Here is a 22,746-nt window from a genome sequence, read left to right as displayed (position 1 = left end):
ATAAAACAAAACTAAATAGATACTTAAAATGTATACCCAAAAATCAAGAAAATTAAAGAAACGTATATTAGAGCTATTGAAAGGAATTTTATGAGGATGAAGCATTTAATCCACATAAAGTAAAGGAAACAACTATCCCCTTAGAACCCTATTATCTTCAAGTTTTATCATGATCATTAGTTAGTCAGAGAATATGAGTATGTTAAGGGGAAAAAAGGAAGGAATAAATAAATATATTAAAGAAGAGAAAAGGAGTGAGATTTAACCTCTCATAATTAGGGTGAACAAGAAAAAGACTATAGAAAGGTGGAATGATGAAAGCAGGCTACATATGAACTGTATTTTCATCTGAACCACACAGATGAAAATTGAAAATATACACACTAGTATAGAAATACATTAATCTCAAGATGGAGGTTTTTCATAGATATTAAAAATAGAAAGTAGATTTCAGAGAGGATTTAGCCATAAAAACAACCAAACTAGACCTCCAGAGGGTAAAACATGAAGGGAGAATAAAATGAAAGAAAAGATGAAAAAAGAAGTTGTATCAGGGACTGAGTGAGGGAAAGAAAAGAAAATAATGAACTGGAAGCATAATATACTAAAAAGTTATCATCAGTGCTACATAATCCTTTTCTTTCACTTCTTTTTAGTATAAGGGAATGGGTGAAGAGCATAGAGAAGAAAGAAAATAAGAACATGGATAGAAGAAAGTATGTAATCAAAAAAATCATAACTGTGAATATGAATGGACTGAACTTGAATATAAAATGCAGGAGGGCAATGATATTGATAAAGGAAACTTATATGTCTGATGAGAGAAGTAAGAAACTCAAGGTACAGAATGAAAAATATATTTTATATATAGAAAAGCTATGGCTTTGTCTTGCTACTTAACACAATTTATATCTCTAATTTGGCCCTGTAATCCTTAGATGAAGGGCAGTATTGTCCTTGGTGAAGAGAAAGAGCAATTATTTAGGAACTGATTCAAAGGGAAAATTAATAAAAAATTATGGAGAAGGAAAACAGTGAGTCAAATGCTAACATCATTGCAGAAATTAGGAATGTGACCTGGAGCTTAGTAGATAGCAGAAAAAAACCACATAAAAATGAATGACATGGACTTCAAAAAAGAAAGATTATCAAATTAGAGCAATGGTCTGGAAATAGTATGGGATCAATGGAGATAATATGCAGCTACTGGATATATTGAGGCAAGTGTAACATGCTCAGCTCTAAACTTAAGGAAGATCACTCTGGTAACTAAGTGCAGGGTGGACCTGAATAAGAAAAAAAATTTAAATCAGGGAGACTAAACTAAACGTTATTGAAAAATTCCAAGCCTGAGGTGATAAGGGCCTGCATTAAGGTAGTGGCAGTGTCATAGAATGTAAGGTGACTTTTATAGAAGGTATTATAAAAGAAAAATCAACAATATGGGCAACATAATGGTTATTTTGGGGAAAAAAGAAGTCAGGAATGATACCTTGGGTATAAATCTGGATGACTAAGAGAATGGTAAAGGATTTGACAAAAACAGAAATTTTAAAAAGGCAAAGAATAAGAGTACTGGTATGTAGCAGGGAGGACTTATTGTGAGATCATGCAATACAAATCTGTTGTGGATCCAATCAGCCCAGTTGTATATAACTATAGGTATTCATTTAAATCATATATTTCTACTAACATTTTTTTATAATTGCTTTTAATCTCTATCATTTGTCTTATATGGTTTTGGCTGTGCTTATTTTGTGGCAGATTTAAAATTTAAAAGAATTGTGCACATGAGTTATTATTTCCTAATGGCCCTTTATTATTTACAATCTTCATAAAGGCAGTATGGTTGGTGTGCTACAGTTATTAAGGAAATAAGTACAGAATCCCTCTGTGTCTCAATATCTTTCCCTTTTTTTAAGGCTTAACTAAGATGTAATTTCCTTTATTAAGCCTTTCCTAACCCCAATTCAATTGGTTAGTGCTCACCTCTACTTCTATATTCTTTCTTTTTTAAAAATCTGAATACTAATCTGAAAGCTAGTATAATGAAAGAAAAATACTTATCAAAAGGTATATATTTCCCTTATTTTTATGTAGTGGTAGTTTGTGTTATATTATCTTCTATGGAGGGCCCTTTCGGGTGAATTATCTACAGTTAAAAACCTTCAGCCTCTTTGCCCCAATCCATTCTGATTAGTGATTGAGTCAGGATGATACATCTTCTCAGTTGTCTAAATAAGGAATCAAGGTTAAAAAACATTTTCTATCTCTTTCAAGATAGGCAGGTAGGAGATATACTGGTGAGGGGAAATCAGGAGAGACAATCAATACCAATTCTCCTTTGGACTTTAAACAAAAGAAAAAAAAAAAAAGGAATTCCTCTGCCTTTCCAGATCCTTTGTCTATCTTTCAGGAGCAACAATAGAGATTATTACACAGGAATAACAGCAAAAAAGGAAACTTGCTTATATGAACCTGATACTGTATGAACCTCAAATTCCTGAATCTCATTTTTTTCAGTGTGTATCTTTCCTTGGACACAGTTGTCTAAACAATAACCTTGAGATGGATTTTTCTAGTCTTGGAAGATTTCTTGATAGCTTTAGAGGTCTGTAGTCATTGAATCTGGTGCTTGCTGATTGTCCAATGAAAAGTGTTTCATAATTGTAATCTTTTTAGAGTAGAAAATAACCATCAAAAGCATGAGCCATGAAGCTGGCCAGGAGATACATATTTTGAATTGTTGCTCAAGACATGAAGTGACTCAAGACATGTAAACCTGTTTAGCAACTATATAAGCTTTCTCAAAGTCTTTTACAACAACAGTAACAAAAACAGTAACTTAAAAACCACCATCACTATCATCATGTTGACTAGCATTTACACAATGCTTACTATGTGCTAGACACTATTCTAAGCATTCTACAATGATTATGTAATTTAATTAAATTATAAAACCCTGGGACATAGGTCCCATTATTATCCCCATTTTATGGATGAGAAAACAGGGGTAGACAGATATTAATTAACTTGATCAGGGTTACACAGCAAGTAAGTGACATTGAAGTCAGAGGTTGTGAATCAACTTGATTTTCCATTATAAGTTAGTCATAGAATATCTATTTATTTTTCATTCCATTAGCTTTCAGAAACATTTCACTTCTAGTCACTTATTTCTGTGTAATAGCCTCTTTCATTACCATGGTGATACATTTTTGTCCTTAAGGTGTCCCAAAACAACTACAGAGTGGAGGTGTGGGCTGTATTTATAGGCATATTGTATTTGATCATTTTGACTAAATTGAATAGCGGCTGGCTGATTAGGAATGCATTGAGTCAATCAAAGTAGTCAGATCTGTTGTTTAAATGGAAAAAGCGTTATCTCTAAATTAAAGTGGTAGAAACTATACAAACCATGAAATCTATGCCTAAAATATAGAAAGGGGATCACAATTCAATATCCACTCTAAAGAGCCTGCCATTAATTTTTAACTGTTTTGTAGGGAAAACCTAAATCATAGAAGAACAAATTTAAGTGAACAATTTGTATTTTTGAGTGTACTTTTTTGCAGTAGTGTAATTATGTCATTAAAGTTTTCAATTACTTATCTATATCTAAAGTTCTAAAGTAGAGAGGAAGTAGAAGATACATTTCAACAACATTTTTCAAACTAGCACCAAAGCGAGGAGGAATCTCCTAGTTGTTTTAGTAGTTTATCAAGTTCTGACATCAAAAACATTACTAGGACATTTATACTTAAATCTGTGATCCTATTGTAAGGATGACCAGTTATTCAATTTGTCTTTCCATTCCTACCCCAGATAATTTCAGAAAGTGCTTAAATTATATTGGTTCATGTGATTTTTTTAAGAATTCAAAATGAGTACTGACCACTCCAAGAACAAAATTTTAAGAACAGAAGCACTATTTTAAATGACAAATTAAAACATTCATAATGAAATATAGAATGAAAGCCCAGTGTCTTGGACTTGGCAATTGTTTAATATAGATATTTTCCCCCCTTAATTACAGCCCATGTCACTTAAACTACCCCAACACAACAATTTAGTGAGTACACAATGTACTTGAAGAAAGAAACGAAATAAAGAAACAAACATACACAAAACATACTATATGCCAGACATAGTGCTAAGCATTTTGCAAATATTTTTTCATCAAATCCTCAAAGGGTAAGTGAATACTTCTCTCTTATTTTTAATAACTAATAATTGTATTAGGACCAAGGTTTTCCCCCTTTTTAGTTCTTCATCCAGAAATCAACCAATGTGGGAAATCTCTCAGAGTTTTAAGCAGGCCAAAGTCTAATCAGACAAGCAAAGAAATTCTAAAATTGGGCAAATGAGTATATTCTTAGTCATTGTGCTTGCTCAGAAAGGGAAAGGTTGATTCTCCTAAGTATTAAGACAAGTGATATGGACATTGATGTAGCTTTGACAAAGATTTGAGTGACTTAAATCACCAAGACCTTCATTTTTATAACCCACACCTATTTTTATGTTAACTAATACAAGATGATTGCCACTCTTCAGAAATACCTCCTCTTCACAACTTATATAAACTAGGACCCCATCACTTTTAGGGATCTTTGATCTACAAAGATGACCAAATGACCATCCTTTTATTAATAACCTATTAACCTTATTAATAAAAAGGATTAAGCTACCTAGAAACCATATCTCTCAAAAACTAAAGCAGACAGTAGTAATTAATTCACTGAAGTTCACATAAGCAAATGTTTGAGACTGTATTTGAGCTCAGATCTTCTTACCTCTAACACCAGGATTCTATCCACTGTACTTACTATCTAGTCACCTCCTTGAAGGACAGTGATCATTTCTTAGATCCCCAATAATATAGATGTGTGAAAACAAATATGGGCCAGAACTCTGTGCTCAAAACAAGGATTCTTACAAGGTGCTAAGTCAGTGGAATTAATGAGACAATGCTTATCTAGTTTAGCATGGTGATTAATAGTTCTCTAGTTCAGTATGATTGATTTAATCTTACAACAAATAATGTTTTACTAGTGATGTAATGATTGGTTTATACTTAAAAAAAAAAAAGCATATAAGGCTTCGACAAACTCAGCCAAAGTGAGAGCCAGACAGACTCAGAAGGGATGCAGAGACAGATTCATTCCATCATCCATCTTTGTGGTGGCTGGAGGCTAAAGCACAAGCCCCAGGACTCAGAGCCAGATTCATTCACTTCATCTCACAGAACTGTGGTGGCTGGCCTCCTGCACTTCCCCCATTGAGACCAAGGCCAGTAAGAAAGGCTCTCCAGAAAGCTGGCCTGGGCCCCAAGCAAAAGAAACTAGATTGTGAAGGAAATAATAAAAGATTTGAACCTGACTATTCATGTGGTGATTACTCTACTGAAAGGAAAACTGCTCAGAGACCTCCAAAAAACCACTAAGAACATTACGAAAATACTATTCCTTCCAAAAATACACAGATCCTGATTCAGACACCAAATTCCAATTCAGAAAAAATTAAAAAAATTAATAAACAGAAGAAAACATAAACAATATAGAAACTGCAAGAAACTTTGGGTGTTTCTCTCAGAAACTTAGAAGAAGGGAAAATGTTCACATCCACAAGCAAGATTCATTAAAAAGTCACAATTTCCCAAAGGGCCTACTAAAATCAAGAAAAGAAATAAATCAAGTATTTTAATATTTCATATAAATTAAATAAGACTTCTATTAAAAAGAATGAGAAGAATAATAAATAATGCTTAATAAATGAAGCACAAAACTTACTCAACTCAGTAATTTAATAAATTCAGAATTTTAGAATCAACTCAAAAATTTAACTTGGATCAAATAGAAATCAACGACCCCAAGAAACAAAGTAATATATCAGAATAAAATAAAAATGCTAGGAAAATATCAGAAAATGTAAAGTAGCTTCTATTAAGAAACAACTAATCTGGAAAACAACTCAAAAATTACTGGATTCAGGAAGAATCCCAAACGAAAGAAAAAAAAAAGTCCAGAAACAGCTAAGTTCTGAGTGGTATGAATAATGAATCCTCTAAAGTGAACACATTATTTGCATTCATATTGCTTATTTCCCTTGTACTGGAACCAATTTTACTATATTTCACATAAGCATAACTTTAAATAGTGAAAATTTGAATACAAGTAACCATGTCATAAATTCATTATCCATACTAATCAGACCTAACTAGCATATTTCGAGAACTGCACCAATAAAAATTGTTCAGATCTATTAGAACTAGTGGACAAAATAAAAATAGAAAGAATCCATTGATGATTGTAAAACTACCAAATGAAAATATATAAGAATCTCAAATTATAGAGCTTCCAGGTTAAAGGGAAAAAAACTACACTAGCAGTCTTAGAAATAAAGAGCTCAAATATCAAGGAGGCATAAACAAGATCACACATATAACCACTTGCATTATCAGGAAGAGAGGAGCAAGGAATATGATATTCCAGATAGCAAAACATAAAGTCTTAGAACTAAGAATAATATATCTGACAAAGCTGAATATAATCTTATAAAGGAAAAGATGTATCTTTAAGTAAATATAAAACATTCAATTATTCCTCCTAATGAATTGACCCAAATATAGTAGATACTTTGAAATGTAAATTCAAGTCATTATGCATAGAAAAGTAAATATAATATGTTCAAACAATTAGATGGAACTATATAATGAAAGGGATTAAATAAACATTTAATAAGTATTTTCTATATACCAGACACAATGCCTTAGAATATTTCATTAGATCTTAACAACAATTTTGGGTGACAAATTAAATTTTCATCTCATTTTGCAGTTAAGGAAATTATTTTCTTATTATTCTATTGTTACTCAAAACTGGATTTAATGCCAAATCTTCCTTCCTTCATGCCAATCATTCCACCTACTGTATCACAGAACTGGCTGTCAAGTGGATGTGTTATTCTTGACTGATTATTTGCTACATGGATTATATTTACCTTATATTTGGGGGGAAAGGTAGAAGAGAGAAGCTAACAATAGGGTCACTAAAAAAAGAATATTCTCTTTTCTCAACTTATCCAATCTGAGAGAATTCTTATTTTTAAATAGAAGCTTATCATTTTAAGTAAAACTTATTTATTCTTATGCTTTCTAGGGTTTTATTTTTAACATGACTTTTTTATTTTAATTCTGAGTTAGAAAGACTTTCCCAACTGTTGAGAAGGGAAGCAACATGAGATCAATTTATATGTAAAATTTTTAAAACATATTTCCATATTAGCAGTATTTCAAAAAATAACAAAAATGAGAAAATTATAGATCAATTTGCATTATCAGTTAGTTTTTTTTCTAAATGGATATCATTTTTCATCAAATCTTTCAGACTTTATTTGAGCATTTTTGATCAATCTTGCTAAGTTACTAATTCATAGAAAATTGCTATTACTATATTATTGTGTACACTGGTTTGGTTGTGTTCACATCATTTTGCATCACTTCAAAGAGGTCTTCCCATATTTTTTCTGAAGCTATCCCCCTCTTAATTTCTTATACCTCAATAGCATTCCATTATAATCATATACCAGAAGTTGTTCAGCCATTCTTTGGGCATCATCTCAATTTCCAATTCTTTTCCACCACAAAAGAGCTGTTTTAAGTATTTTTGTACAAATGGGTCCTTTTTCCTTGGTATGTTTCAGACACAGATCTTGTAGTAATATTGTATGGTCAACAAGGATGTATATAGTATTGGAGTTAATCTTTAAATGTTTGGTAGAATTCACATGTAAATACATCAGGAAATTTTTCCTTAGGGAGTTGATTAATACCTTGTCATATTTCTTTTTCTGAAATGGGACTATTTAAATAATTTATTTCCTTTTCTGTTAATCTGGACAATCTATATTTTTGTAAGTATTCCTTCATTTTACTTAGATTATCAGATTTATTGACATATACTTAGGCAAAATAACTCCTAATTATTGCTCTAACTTCCTCTTATTGGTGGAAAGTTCTTCCTTTTCATTTTTGATAGTAACTGGTTTTTTGTTTCCTTTTTCTAATCAAATTAATGAAAATTATATCTATTTTGTTGGACTTTTCATAAAACTAACTTTTAGTTTTATTTATTAATTCAATAGTTTCCTTACTTTCAGTTTTATTAATCTGTTTTTATTTTCAGAATTTTAAATTTGGTATTTAATTGGGGATTTTTAATTTGTTCTTTTTCTAACTTTTTTTAGTTGCAAGCCCAATTTGTTGATCTTATCTTCCTCTATTTTATACAAGCACTTATCTAGAGATGTAAAATTTCCGCTAATAACTATTTTAGCTGCATCCCACAATTTTATTATATTGTCTCATTGTCATCATTCTCATGGATGAAATTACTGATTGTGGCTATGATTTATTGATTCACCCATTCATTCTTTAGGATTAAATTTAGTTTCCAATTATTTTTATCTATTTTCCCTTGACCTTTTATTGCATCATGATCTGAAAAAAATGCATTCACTCTTTCTGCCTTTCTGCATTTGATTTTGAGGATTTTATGCCCTAATACATGCTCAATTTTGCTGTTGTTTTCCATGTACTGCTAGGAAAAAGTATATTCCTTTCCATCTCCATTCAGTTTTCTTCAAAAGGTCTATCATATCTAACTTTTCTACACTTCTGTTTATCTCTTTAACTTATTTTAAATTTATTTTGTGGTTCAATTTTTAGTTCTGAGAGAGCAAAGTTGAGATCCCCCACCCCCACTAGTATAGTTTTGCTGTCTAATTCTTCTTGCAACTCTTTTAAATTCTCCTCTAGAAATTTGGATATTATGCTATATGGTGCATATATTTTTAGTATTGCTATTACTTCATTATCTATGATATATTTTAGTAGGATGTAGTTTCTTCGTTATTGCTTTTAATTAGATCTATTTTATTTTGCTTGATCTGAAATCAGGATTGCTACCCTCCTTTTTTTTTAACTTCAACTAAAGCATCATAGATTCTGCTCCAGCCTTTTACCTTTACTCTGTATGTATCACTCTGCTTTAAATATGTCTCCTGTAAACAACAAATTATGATATTCTGGCTTTTCATCCAGTCTGCTATCCACTTTCATTGCATGGGAAAGTTCATCTCAATCACATTCACAATTAAAATTACTAACTATTTCCTGCCTTCTTGTTTTCCCTCAGTTACAATTTTCTCTTTTCTTTCCCCCTTTCCCTCCTTCCCAGTATTTTGCTTCTGACCAGCATCTCCATGAAAAAGCTTTGCCCTTTCACAGTCCCTCCCCCTTTTTTATACCTTTCCCCTTTTACTTCTGTTCTCCTTTCTATTAGCCTTCCATTTTCCTTTCCTCTTTCCCCTCCTACTTCCCTATAGAATGAGACAAGCTTCTCTGGGAAGCTAAATGTGTTTGATATTCTCTCTTTGAGCCAGATATCTGATGAGAGTAAGATTCACACAATTCTCATCGCCTTCTTTCTTTCCCTCAATTGTAAGAGGTCTTTTTGCCTCTTCATAAAATGTAATTTATCCCATTTTAATTACATTTTCCTCTTCTTCCAATAGAATTATTTTTCCTCCTTTAGTTTCTTTTTTATATCATAACAATAAAATCAAATTATACCTACACTCTCTATACCCATAAGAGAAATACAGATCTCAAGAATTAAACATATAGCACTAATATCTGTCTGCCCAGGTTACATGTACCTTCGGAATCTAATGCTTATTGTGCAACAAGAAAATGATATTCACACACATGTATTGTATCTAGGTTACACATGTAAAATGTATGGGATTGCCTGTCATCGGGGGGAGGGAATAGAGGGAGGGGGGGATAATTTGGAAAAATGAATACAAGGGATAATATTATATATATATATATATATATATATATATATATATATATATATAAAATAAAAAAAAAGAATTAAACATACATCTTTCCATATAGGGATACAAGCTTTTTAACTTTTAAAAGAAAGCTATTTTTTCTTTCCTTTTTATCTTTTTATGCTTCTCTTAATTTCTGTATTTGAAGATCAAGTTTTCTATTCAGTTCTAGTCTTTTCATCACAAATAAATGAATTTCACCTATTTCACAGATTGTCTATCTTTGTCCCTAAAAAATGATGCTCACTTTTGCTGGATAATTTATTCTTGGCTTCAATCCAAGTTCTTTATCCTTTGGGGATATCATATTCCAGCCACTTCAATCCTTTAAGGTAGAAGCTGCTAGGTGCCTGGGTAATCCTGATTGTAGCACCTCGATATTTTAATTGTTTCCTTGTGGCTGCTTACAAAATTTCTCCTTGATTTGATAATTCTGAAAATAAGCTATGATGTTCCTTGGAGTTTTCATTTTGAGGTCTCTTTCAGGAGGTGATTGGTGAATTCTTTCAATGACTATTTTACCTTCTGATTCTAGGATATCAGGGAAGTTTTCTTTGATGATTCCCTGAAAGATGATGTCTAGGATCTTTTTTCATTATGGTTTTCAGGAAGTACAATACTTTTTAGATTGTCTTTCCTAGATCTATTTCCCAGGTCAGTTGTTTTTCCATTGATGTATTTTATATTTTCTTCTATTTTTTTTTCATTTTTTTTGGTTTTATTTGACTGATTCTTGAAGTCTCATTGAGTAAAAATTTGTTCCTTCTCCATGCCTTTTTAGAACTCTTCCTTCTTCTAAACTCTTCTCGATAGCTTAAGTCTAATAGAATCAACTTGTATAGATAAAATACCTCTGGGAAAATTTGACAATTCCCATTTTTTGAGTAAAATTCTTTCATTTCAAGTCCCACTAGCTTCCATTTATCTATACATAGTTTTTCTTCATTTAAGAACCAAGGGGACGTGCGAATCAATGAGTGTAAGAGATTATTCATTTGTGGGATGGGAACAAGTAAACTTTTCTCATCAATTATCTTAATTATATCCTCTATAGCATTGCTAGATGAGGCAGGGGCTGGGGTTGGAGCAGGGTCAGCTGAGGCCCAGGATTTACCTAACATCTGCCCCATCTCAGTTACTAGAGATTGCTGATTTAGTCCTTAACAAGGTAAGTTCCTTATTTCTATTAGAATACTCACCTAATCTCCTGGTCACAGGAGGACTTCGGTGGAAGTAGGGTGCCAGCCACACGTTGGAAGCCAAATGCTGGAACTCTATCTTTCCAGAAATCAGCAGGCGTCAGGATCACTAAATGTCTTTATTCTAGATCTTTTCCGTCACCTCCAACGCCAGGTCACGAGTGCAAGTGAGTTCCACCACCCAAGTTTCTCTTACTCCTCCCACACAAGGAACAAAAGATAGAAGATAGGCAAACTCAGGACATTGCCAGAGGGCAAGGGGATTTGAATGAGGAATCTGAGTGTGTAGACTCTGATTGTCCGGAAGAAATTTCAACCCCACCTAGAGAGCAGATTATTGATCAGCCCACATCCACTCCACCTTCAGGGAAGGAGGGAGGAGGAGTAGTGGGAGGGGCGGTGACATCATCAGTGCCCCCCCTCCTCCTACACAGAGCCCCCCCTCCCAACAACTGCCCACTCCTGTAACTAGATTAGAAAGAGGGCTTATTGAAGCAATTGAAAATGGAAAAGAAGTAGATAATGATTTCAAACTTCAAATTTTTCCCGTGATTCAACAGCATAATTCTGCAGGTCAAGAGAGTAGAAGATATGCTCCTTTTAATATGGATGTCCTTAAAAACCTGAAAAAATCTTGCACTGTCTTTGGGGCTACATCAGATTATGTTAAGATGTGAATACACAATTTGGCTTATGAAACCTTAACCCCAAGTGACTGGAAAGTCATTGCAAAAGTGTGCTTAGAACCTGGACAAAATTTGTTGTGGTTTTCTGAATTTACTGAGCTCTGTAGAATTCAAGCCCAACAAAATAGTCAAAGTGCAGCTAATACTTCCATCACCTATGACCTACTAATAGGTATAGGTTCTTATGCAGACGCTTCCGGTACAGATTAATTACTCCATAACAGCATTCGAGCAAATTTCTGCTGCTGCTATCAAAGCATGGGCTTCTCTCCCCAGTAAAAACTACAAGGGTGAGACCTACACAAAAATTGTACAGGGACCAAATGAACCTTTTGCTGATTTTGTGGCACGTTTGCAGACAGCTGTCATACAGGCCAATGGTGAAAATGAAGTAACAGACACTTTGGTGAGGCAACTTGCTAGAGACAATGCCAATGAGGTTTGTAGAAGGATTTTACTAGGACTACGTAAGGATGCTCCTTTAGAGGAGATCATAAGACGCTGTGCCACAATGGGCACAAATACCTTTTATAGCCAGGTCACGAGTTGTAGGACTGAAATCCTCAGGAATCATTGGATTCTCTGAGACATCATAAGACTATTGTAGGACTGAAATCCTCAGGAATCATTGGATTCTCTGAGGCATCATAAGACTGTTGCTGGACTTCAAAATCTTGTGGGGATCATTGGATTCCCTAACATATAAAAAGACTGATGTAGGACTTCAAAAACTTGTGGGGATCATTGGATTCCCTAACATATAAAAAGACTGATGTGGGATTTCAAAAACTTGTGGGGATCATTGGATTCCCTAACAGTGAAGCAATGGACAATAGATTGGTTTTGGACTATCTCTTGGTTGCTGAAGAAGGGGTATGTGTGTCTGGTGTTTACATACCCTCCTTCTAGGACTTCTGGAAATCTCTTACAATACCATGTTGATTTATATTGTTTGTTATATCACTACTTGCATGTACAATTCCTGTTTGTTACACCACATCGAGTCTGCACTGACTGTGGGGAGAGTCACCACTAATAGCCTCTGCGTTATTGCTATGTGCTTGTGTAATAACTCCCATGCTGATGGGTTTGTGCATACTTGTCTCTAATAAGGCCCTTCAATCCAGAAACCCGCTAGCAAATCCCCACTTCTCTTTGGTGCCTCTCATCTCCCTTCCTGAGATGTCAGGGGGGGCATGATCACCTCCTTTTTGGGGTTCTCATCTCCCTGAAAAGTCAGGGATGGCGCGACCTCCTGTGGTCTAAAACAAAAGAAAGCAGGAGATGTAAAGGGCTAGAACTGAGCAATGCACTTGGATGATGAAGCACGTGAGACTAATTGCCAATTGGACGGTTCCCTATTAACTTGTTTAAGGTTGACCCTCCCCAGCTGTTCTGTGCTGACTTGATTGGTGAGACAAAGAGAGGGAAGTGACTTGTGTGGGAGGAGTAAGAGAAACTTGGGTGGTGGAACTCACGCTCACTTGCACTCGTGACCTGGCGTTGGAGGTGACAGAAAAGATCTAGAATAAAGACATTTAGTGATCCTGACTCCTGCTGATTTCTGGAAAGATAGAGTTCCAGCACTGGTCCATTGCTTTATCAAGAGGACAGAGTAGCCTAAGAGCCTCCCAGTAGATTTCTCAATGAAGGACTCTGAAATGCCCTGGCTCCTTGTTCTGGCTCTCTGGCCTTTACCTTGGCTCAGTTGCCTCCCCATTGCCGGACTGAAACAGACCTTTCTGAAATTCTTCCTAAGTATCTTTTTTTGGAAATTTGTTACACTCTAAATATTTATAAGTCCTGTCATTCCAAAACCAGTTCAGAGGCTTGATCTGATGTTGCTCTGAGGCACACTAGGAGGATCTCAGACAAAGACATGTCTACTCTCTACCACTGTGGCTACATCCAGTCAACTTCTTTTTGTTGTTGTTTGCTTTTTTCCCATTTTTTTTTTAGCATTGAATTTTATGTTAAAATTGGGCTCTACTTAATGTGAATAGGAAGTAGAGTTGGATGGATGGGTGGATAGGTGTAGTAGTCACTGTCCCAAGATTTAGGCTTTTTTGTGCTGCTATTTTTTTCCTGATGCAATTGGGATTAAATGACTTGCCCAGGGTCACACAGCTAGGAAGTAGTAAGTGTCTGAGATGTCCTCCTGACTTCAGGACTGGTGCTCTATCATCTAGCTGCCCCTTTTGCTGCTATTTTCAAAGCTAGTTTGGGGGAGGGGAGATTGCAAAGTTTCAGTGCTTCCAAGGTGTTGTGATCAGAGAAAGTGTGGTCATTGGTTTGGTCTTTATCCAGGAAGGGCCCTTGCTTCCCTATAGTCATGACCATTAGTGTTCTTCAGGGCCCTGGAATTGGGAATATGGTCCTTGCTCCCTTGTGACTGACTAAAAGAAACCCTCTTTGCTCAATGCAGCAAGGTCCTACATACAATGTCACCTCAGGGTTCCCTTTAATCCTTTTCTTAACAGTTATCTGACCGTTCTCATAGCTAACAACTTCAAAGCTTGTTGTTGTAGCTTTCGGAGGAACTTTTAAGGCCCACCTCAAGAAAGTTCCATCCTAAAGTTACAAATCTCTAGAGTCAACCTTTTAAGCTGCCATAAGTTAGAAAAATGTTTCATTATGATCTTTTGATGGCTCTGCTCCTCTAAAATTCAATTCAAAGTGTTATTTTGAATTTGTTTGAAGAAGAATGTTGGGAGGGGTCAGCTGAATTACTCCCTTTAATCAGCCATTTTGTATCCAACCCACTTTTCTAGACATATATCTAACTTTTCTAAAATGATATTCATCTCCTTAACTTCCTTGCTATTTATTTTTTGAAGAAATTTACCCAAGTCCAAGGAGGAATAAATAAAAGTTGTCTCATTATGACATTTTGATTTTTTTCCTCTTCTAACTCATTTAACTTTCCCTCTAAGAATGTAGATGTTATATAATAGATCAGTTACCAACTGTGGGAAAGGGAAAACGAAGGGGAAAAAATTAGAACACAAGGTTTTGTAGGGGTGAATGTCAAAAATTATCCATGTATATATTTTGAAAATAAAAATTTATAATTTAAAAAAGAATGTATATGTTATCACATTTGGTTCATATATGTTTAGTATTGACATTAACTCATTGTATATAATACCTTTTAGAAAAATGCTGTTTCCCTTATACCTAAACCAGATAGGGTCAAAACAGAGAAAGAAAATTATAGAACAATTTCCCTAATGAATGTTGATGGAAAAACTCTTAAATAAAATTTTAGCAAAGAGATTACACCAAGTTATTACTAGGATTATGCACTATGACCAAGTAGGATTTGTACCAGTAATGCAGGGCTGGTTTAATATTAAGAAAACAATTAGCATAAATGATTATATTAATAAGCCAAATTAACAGAAATCATGTGATTATCTCAATAGATACAGAAAAAACATTTGCCAAAATTCAATATCCATGCCTCTTAAAATCACTAGAGAGTATAGGGATAAATTGAGTTTTTTCTTAAAATTATGATTTGTACCTGTTTAAAACCATTAGCAAGCATCATATGTAATGGAGATAAACTACAACCATTCCTGATAAGATCACACATGAAGCAAGGTTGCCCTCATCATCATTTACTATTCAATACTGTATTAGAAATGTTAGCTTTAACAATAAAAGAAAAAAAGAAATTAAAAGAATGAAGAAACCAAATTATTACTCTTTGAAGATGATGGTACACATAGAGAATCCTAGAGAATCAACTAAAAAACTACTAGAAACAATTCACAATTTTAGCAAAGTTGCAGATAAAGAACAAATCCACATAAATCATCAGCATTTCTACATGTTACCAGCAATGTCCAGTAACTAGAGATACAAAAATAAGTTTCATTTTAAATAACTTTTGATAATATAAAATATTTGGAAGTCTATCTGCCAAGGCAAAGTCAGGAATTATATGATCGCAATTACAAAACACTTTCCATACAAATAAAGTCAGATCTAATTAATTGGGAAAATATCATGTGCTCATTGGTAGACTGAGCTAATATAATAAAAATGACAATGCCACTTAAATTAATCTACTTATTCAGTGCCATACCAATCAAAATCCCAAGAAATTATTTTACAGAGCTAGAAAAAATAACAAAGTTCTTCTGGAAGAACAATAAGAACAAGAAGTTGTTGGCTTCCCTGTTCTGATAGCTCTTCTAATAACTCCTAATAACTTTTCTTGCTTACTCACTGTTTCAGGCTAATTCAGATTTCATTTTGGTGCTAGATTCTGCATACTTCTTGATGGAGTTGGGGAATAATATCTAACCTGGACTTTTGTCTTCTTATGTCCTTCAATTCTAGCTGCAGACACTTGACACTTACTTGTTGGGTGACCCTGAGCAAGTCATTTAACACCAATTACCTCCCAATAACAAAATCCTTAAAACAAATTCTCTCTCTGACCAGTCAGTGGCTAGGCATCTCACTCTGAGGTGGCGATCATAGGGATACTTGAATCTTGAAGTGTTTAGGGGTCAGTTTTCAGATCATAGTGAAACATTGATAACTGAGTCTTTCATGTTTTTTGTTGTTGTTGTTGTCCTGGTTAAGAAGTACATCCTATAAGAATTCATTATTTGACAAAAACTGCTGAGAAAACTGGAAATTAGTATGGCAGAAATTAGGCATGGACCCACACTTAATACCACATACCAAGATAAGATCAAAATGGGTCCATGATTTAGGCATAAAGAATGAGATCATAAATAGATTAGAGGAACAGAGAATAGTCTACCTCTCAGACTTGTGGAGGAAAAAGGAATTTGTGTACAAAGGAGAACTAGAGATCATTATTGATCACAAAATAGAAAATTTTGATTATATCAAACTGAAAAGCTTTTGTACAAACAAAACTAATACAAACAAGATTAGAAGGGAAGTAACAAACTGGGAAAATATTTTTACAGTTAAAGATTCTGATAAAGGCCTCATTTCCAAAATATATAGAGAACTGACTCTAATTTGTAAGAAATCAAATCATTCTCCAATTGATAAATGGTCAAAGGATATGAACAGACAACTTTCAGATGAAATTGAAACTATATCCACTCACATGGAAGAGTGTTCCAAATCACTATTGATCAGAGAAATGCAAATTAACACAACTCTGAGATACCACTGCATACCTGTCAGATTGGCTAAGATGACAGGAACAAATAACGCTGAATGTTGGAGGGACTGTGGGAAAACTGGGACACTGATACATTGTTGGTGGAGTTGTGAAAGAATCCAACCATTCTGGAGAGCAATCTGGAATTATGCCCAAAAAGTTATCAAACTGTGCATACCCTTTGACCCAGCAGTGCTACTACTGGGCTTATAACCCAAAGAAATGCTAAAGAAGGGAAAGGGACCTGTATGTGCCAAAATGTTTGTGTCAGCCCTTTTTGTAGTGGCTAGAAACTGAAAAATTAATGGATCCCCATCAATTAGAGAATGGTTGGGTAAATTATGGTATATGAATTCTATGGAATATTATTGTTCCGTAAGAAATGCCCAGCAGGATAAATACAGAGAGGCTTAGAGAGACTTACATGAACTGATGCTGAATGAAATGAGCAGAAGCAGGAGATCATTATACATTTCAACAAAGATACTGTATGAGGATGTATTCTGATGGAAATGGATATCTTCAACAAAGAGAAGATCTAATTCAGTTCCAATTGATGGATAGATTCAGCTACACTCAGAGAAGGAATACTGGGAAATGAGTGTAAATTGTTTGCACTTTTGTTTTTCTTCCCAGATTATTTTTATCTTCTGAATCTAATTCTTCCTGTGCAACAAGAAATTTGGTTCTACACACAAATATTGTATAACACATTTAACATGTATGAGACTGCCTGCCATCTAGGGGAGGGGGTGGAGGGAAGGAGGGAAAATTTGGAATAGATGTGAGTGCAAGGGATAATGTTGTAAAAAGTTACCTATGCATATGTACTGTCGAAAATAAAAGTTATAATTATAAAATTAATTTTAAAGAAGAATATATATGTGCAAAAAAAAAAAAAAAAAGAATTACATCCAAGTTGCATCTAATTTCTATTTGTCATTTATCGCCCAAGCTTACAATGAAAGGGAACTATCTCTCAAATCTTTAGGTTTTGAATGTTATTAGTTAGTATTTGTCAATTGTCTACCAGATTATTCACATACACACACACACACACACACACACACACACACACACACACACACAAAACCATACTTCATTACAAAGTGTTTACCAAATTTTGAGGACATGTGTGCATGTTTATTAGTAATTGTCAGATATGAGACACACAAATCATTATGTTTACAATATTTGGAGGACACACATGTTATCTGCAAATTATATTCAAGTATTTATCTTATTGTGGAAAATCAGCTTATATAACAAGTGCTGTTCTTCAGTTGTTTGTGTCCAACTCTTTGTGATCTTGTGGACCACAGTCTACCAAGAATGCAAGAATGTTTTCTTGACAAAGATACTACAATGATTTGCCATTTCCTTCTTGAGTGGATTAAAACAAATAGAGATTAAGTGATTTACCCAGTCATATAGCTAATGAGTGTCCGAGGCAAGATTTTAATGCTGTGCAACACTATGCTGCATCTTTCTTCTTTCCTCTTTCTTCCTTCCATCTATTTATGTAGAATTTAAAAAACAACAACAAATATATCCTCTTTTGCCAATCACCACTGTTGGGGGCATTTTGCCAACCTGATTATCCTTTTGCATATTTGTTCATTCCTATTGCCAAAGCATGCATGAAGGGAGAACTCTGAAGGATTCTCCCCTCCAAGTTTCATAAACTATATTAGGACTCTAAAATTTTAGTGAAAAAGATTAGGATCTCTGAGGGATCTATTAAAACAAATTTCAAAGTATAAATGATAACATAACTTGCTTAAGGAAAACTTAAAATCTTTAACATGAGCCTTATTTAAATTTTTCTTATAAAAAGAAAGCATTGCAACATTGTGTCACTGAGGTTATGAGTGCACATATAGCAGGCCAAACTCTTCCCAAAGGGAAGAGAAATTGAGGAGAACACAGGCCCTGAGGTTCCACAATGGTACCTGATATTTCACTGGATTTCAAAATAACTGTTATTAATTATAATAAATATAGTCAGACTCACATCATTCAGCTGAATCTGAATCACTATGATATTCATAGGACTATAGAATGTAAATGAAAGTAAACATCATAATTCATGGGGTAAAATAGAGAGAAATTTTTTTATCTGAAATTTATGCTCAAGGAAAATAATATATTTTAAGGTTTTTTTTAATCTGTTTTTCTACTGAGAACTATCTTTTTCCACAAGTGGAATTGTGGGAAAGATTCTTGCCATCCGTTTATAAGAAGTGATATATTATAAAAAAGGGACCCTCAAATAGCCTGACCTTTATGAGAGAAATTGTCCTTAAAAGGCATGAGAATGGTTGAGTTCTATTTCAAGCAAGTAGTTCCTTAACTAAAAGCTGCTGATATTGTATATGGTTTGATTGTTGCCCCCCCCCCCACACTTTCTTCTCCTTTTTGAAAAAATATAGCCTCTTTTTATTTTCTTATTTTGTTTTACTTACAATTTTCATTACATTTTATAGCATAAGACACATCACTATAATTACCAGGCCCTTCTTATAGTTTTGAAAAATAAAGTAGATGGATTTTTTAAAGCACCTGGATGAGAAATGAAATAATATTAATGTGTGACTGAATGTCACTTGGTCGAGTAAAACATTTGATTCAATCATTTCTAAATGGAACACATTCAGTTCTGAGATAATGCTAACAGAACTAAATAAAGCTTCCTGAAAAAATGAAAAGAGAGCCTCTATTGGATACTTTCAACTTACATAGAGTACATTGTACTCCTCAGTACATGATAATTTATCAGAATTGGTTCCCTACACATTAAAAAAGCATAGAAAGAGAAAATCATCAATATATTCTAGCAGATAAGCTAAAAAATGCAATGAATGAGTTGCACTCTAAGGGGAAAAACATTAAAAAGAGTTTCTATTAGGGTTCTTTGATTTTATAAAAGATAGAAATAGAAATGGCAGTTGTGTTGGGGAGGAAAAAAGATTCATTCTTTTGAGAATATAGCAAAGGAAAATTCATTCTTTATTGAGCGTGTTTTTTTGTTTTGTTTTGGTTTGGTTTGTATTGTTTTTTTTTTAAAGGAGAGTAAACTAATATGTCTCAAAATGCTTAATGGCATGCATTGAGTAATGTGATAAAATATCACTGATGTTACAGACATATGGTGGACAGTTTCCAGTTAAAGCAACCCTTGAGGAAGGGAATAAGCATTTATTAATCATTTATTATATCATTGACATAGTGCTAAGCATTTTGCAAATATTATCGCATTTAATTCTCAGAACAACCTTGTATGGTAGATATTATTATTATTAATTTTCTAGTTTTGTAGCTGAAGAAGCTAAGATAATCAAAGTAAGTGATTCCAGGATCATAGAGTCTTAATCTGGATTTGAACTCAAGTCTTCCAGACAGGTCCAGCATTCTATACTTGTGCCATTACACTGCCTTGAAAGGGTCAGCCAGGTGATACCCATATATACTTTTAATTAGTTTGAAGTTTCTGAAATACAAAAAGAAAGTGCAGTGAATATAGTGTTGTCCTTCGAGTCTGAAGGACCTGAATTCAAATTTGATGGCATTCACTTACTAGTTGTGTGACCCTGACCAAGTCACTTAACCCTATTTGCCTCAGTTTTTCATCTATAGAATAAGATGGAGAAGGAAATGCCAAACCAGTCCAGTATCTTTATCAAAAAACCCATAAATGAGGTCATGAAGATTGTGTACTTTTGGACTTTCTAAAAGGAGCTGATAATTTATACTATTTGATTATTGCCCCCACCCTGTCTTCTTTTTTTCCCTTTTTTACTCTTACTATCTGTTCTTTTTTTTATTTTCTTATATATTTTTTGCAATTTCATTACATTTTATAGCAGAAAACATAACTAAAATTGCCAGTTCCTTCTCATGGTTTTGAAGGATGTTTAATAGATGGACTTTTTTGAAGCACCTGAATAGAAAATTTTATAATTTATTTATTTAAATATAGAAAAAAGTTCACAACAGTTGTGTCTCAGTAACTTAAAAGCAATTTAACTGTCAAAAAAATGACAAATTGATTCAATTTTCAAAGGATTAGGGATGCAGTCATTTCAAAAATGCAAAATAAATTTTATCCACTCTCTTTAAAAATTACTAAAGAACAAGATTATTTATCTCTCAAACACTAACTGAACCTTCACCAATCCTTCTGTTCAACAAAATGTATAGCAATGTATACTGCTACATATACTAAGCAACACAGCATTTCTGAAATTTGAGATAGAAACATTAGAAATGTTGTATATTTCAAATGTCTCTTTTAATGGATATGGACAAACCAAAGGGAAGAGCAGTAAAGTGGTCAGTAATAAAAACAGGCAGTGAAAGAGTCAGAATCAGAGCCTCTGTATTTTATTTAGGAATGGTAAGGTTTATTTTTTTTTAATGTTTGGTTTTTGCATTGTTTGCTTTTTATCATTCAAAGCTGAAGGATTTGCTACTTTGTTGATAGATTTAAATATATATGTACTATATGTATATATAATATACATGCATTTGTGTATATACAAATAGCTGTGTGTGTATATATGTATAAGTATAAAAGTTTACATATTTTACATATATATGCATGCAAATGTGCATATGCATACAGGCATGTATATGTGTGAACATATATAAATGCACATACATAATCAGCAAAGTACAGCTGATAGACTTCAGGGCCTGACATTAAGAAGACATCTTCCTGAGTTAAAATGCGGTCCTGGACACTTACTAGCTATGCGACCTTGGATAAGTCACTTAACTCTGCCTCAGTTCCTCAGCAGTAAAAAGGAACTGAAGAAGGAAATAGAAAACCAGTCTAGTATCTTTGCTAAGAAAATCTAAATTGTGCCACAAAAAGTCAGACATGACTGAAATAATTGAAAACAATATAATAAAACCAAGTCCACGTGGGTAGAATATAATGTTTTTATCCCATTAGTTTAGCTCTTATTCTAAGTAAAATTTATTCACATCTCTAGCCATAGAGGATCTTGAAAATGTCTAATTTTAAGTCAAATAGTTGTCAAGGACAAAGGATTGTCATTCAGTCCCTACCCAATTATAAGGAGTTGAAAGAAATGACATTCATATCTGCAAGATACTTTTCTTGAATTGTGTTCAGATGGCCCTTTATGTGGCTGATATCAAGTGGTTGTGAATAAATAGTGTCAGCCTGCATTTATTATGGTGAGTTCTTCTAATTAATGTACTATAGTAAAGAGAAAATGAAATGGTCAACTGGCAGCCCTGAAGAGATCAAAGATTCATAGATTTAGAACCAGAGGGACCTTAGAAAGTATCAGATTTATTTCTCCCAATTTACAATGATTAATAATCTGAGAGAAATTAAATGGTTTATTTGAAATCATATACAAGCTGGTAGCAAAAAGTTTTGACTACAAAAAAAAATTAAAAGACCATAAGCCCTAAAGAGATTACAAGGAGAGCTGAGACATTCAGCAAAGAAAAAAACAAAGTCATATGATTACATCACTAGATTAAAGAATCATCCTTGCTACTTCATTGGTATGAATTGTTCCCATATATTCCCTACATGAATGCCTACATATATGTTCTGTCCACACATATTAGCATTGCCTACCTTTTCATGCATATTCCCTGACCAAACACATTCCCTACCTATGTGTTATTCACATTCACATGTGCCCACATGTGTGTGCATAGTGCTGCATTGGTTATTAAACATATAATAGGTAATTAACCTGTATAACCTTCATGCTCATAAAGAGAAAAATCTTCTCTTATCACTGTTTATTTTGCTTTT

The sequence above is a fragment of the Sminthopsis crassicaudata genome, chromosome 2 (genome assembly GCF_048593235.1).
Source record: "Sminthopsis crassicaudata isolate SCR6 chromosome 2, ASM4859323v1, whole genome shotgun sequence".
NCBI lineage: Eukaryota > Metazoa > Chordata > Mammalia > Dasyuromorphia > Dasyuridae > Sminthopsis > Sminthopsis crassicaudata.
This window is presented reverse-complemented; position numbering follows the sequence as displayed.